General features: G+C 40.6%; 1 non-coding gene across 1 annotated transcript; it reads left to right on the top strand.

Moving 5' to 3' along the window:
- The first annotated feature begins 398 nt into the window (after positions 1 to 398).
- LOC130875300 (small nucleolar RNA SNORA70) lies at positions 399 to 533 on the top strand. Its single transcript, XR_009057226.1, has one exon. It is a non-coding gene; the product is annotated as a small nucleolar RNA SNORA70 (small nucleolar RNA).
- Positions 534 to 1923: the final 1390 nt, after the last annotated feature.

Genomic DNA, 1923 nt, shown 5'->3' with positions numbered 1-1923 from the left:
TTTTTTTTTTTTTTTGTTTTGTTTTTACTTTGGTTTCTTGAGACAGGATTTCTCTGTGTAATCACTGTGGCTGACCTGGAACTTGCTCATGTAGACAATGCTGGCCTTGAACTCACAAACATCTACTTTCCTCTGCCTCCTGAGAGCTGAGATTAAAGGCATGAGATACCCATCACCCTATTGTGTATTTTGAAAGCATTACCATGAGAAGATGAATGGATTCAACTTTCTACCTGTTTCAATTTAGTTCACCACAGAAATCCATCATGGTTTTTTTTTTTTGATCCCATGAAAGCGTGTAAAATTTTTATCTTGGCTTGGCAATATAACCTTGTGTTATCAATGAAAAAGTAACTAATAGATATCTCATCTAGAGATGAAAAGAAATATTCATCTCTCTGCAGCCAACTAAGATGACCAAGTTGCTTTCCTCATGGGGGTCTAGTGGGCAATGACTGCAAATAGCAGCCTCTATGATGGTATACACAGCCTGCTGCCAATATGAGTTGCCCTAAGGAACCTTGGAGATGCTTTTGTATTGGATAGTCATGTCTCTGATCTCAATGCTGTCCCTACCCCAGGCTTCAAACATTTATGCAAGCTGCCTTTGGGAAGCTCCAGGGTCCAGTGGGCAGGGTACATATTGGCCAGGTCATAACGCACACCAAGTTGTAGAATAAAGAACAGGTGATTGAGGCCCTGCGTAAAGTCAAGTTCAACTTCCCTGCTTGACAGAAGCCACAGATCAAAGAAGTGAGGCTTCATCAAGTTTAATGCCTTAGAGCACCTGGCAGTCATGAAGTGGCCCATACCTAATAGCTGTGGGGTCAAACATTTCCCAGTCATGATTCCCTGGGCAAATGGTGGGCCCCAAACTGCTGAGGGCTTCCACTGTGCTGATCTATACCACACTAAATCATGTTCAGTAACAAAACCGAACGGTCCTTGAGATGGTCTACACCAGGTGGAAACTGATCCTGGACCCTGTTGCTTTCTGGTTTTGTTCTGATCACGCCTCCCCAACCATCACAAGCATCTGCTGATGCTGTTGGGTATGTTCATTCTAAGACTGTGTTGGACACTCAGTACTCATCAAAGACCACGAATTCTCTCCTTGTTCTTTGCAATGGGAGCTTTTACATTTATCCTGAGAAATTTTTTTTTGCCTCACTTTGCAGTGATTCATGAGAAATTCCCCTCATGGCATGAAATTTTTATAATAGCCTCAATTTCCATTTTGCCTTATTTTGTAACCATAATTTTCCTTTGCTCCAACTTTATTGCAAACTTTTTAAAAATAACCAACTTACTTTATTTTTTTACTTTTGTGGAACTGACATTGAACACAGAACATATATTAGGAAAATGTCCTATGGCTGAGCTCTATCGCCAAGCCACCGGTTTATTTTAAATCTTATTCTATCCTGTATGTATTTTTGTAAAATTTCCTAATTTTTTTTGCATTGGTGCATTCTATGTTGGTGTTTTGCTTGCATGTATGTCTGTGTGAGGGTGTTGGATCCCCTGGAACAGAAGTTACAGACAGTTGTGAGCTGGGGATGTCTGTGCTGGGAATTGAACCCATGTCCTCTGGAAAAGGAGTCAGTGCCCTTAACTGCTGAGTCATCTCTTCAACCCAAATTCCCTGAATTTTTGTCTAAGGCCCCTGAAATATATCTTTAAGAAGGGGTAAAGGTTGATAACACACACACACACACACACACACACACACACACACACACAGATATGCAGACACATACACATACACAGAGACCCAGATATTTTTGCTGCTATTTTGTCTTAAGTTTACCTAGAACAATTCCATTAGACCAATTTTTCTAAAACTATCTTTACTTTGTTCTTTCCCTCTTTCCTGTTTTTGTTTCATGCCTATGTGTGTGCTTGTGTTCTCTTGGGTGCATG

This window comes from Chionomys nivalis, chromosome 5 (assembly GCF_950005125.1).
Source record: "Chionomys nivalis chromosome 5, mChiNiv1.1, whole genome shotgun sequence".
In the NCBI taxonomy this organism is placed as follows: Eukaryota; Metazoa; Chordata; class Mammalia; order Rodentia; family Cricetidae; genus Chionomys; species Chionomys nivalis.
This window is presented reverse-complemented; position numbering and strand designations above follow the sequence as displayed.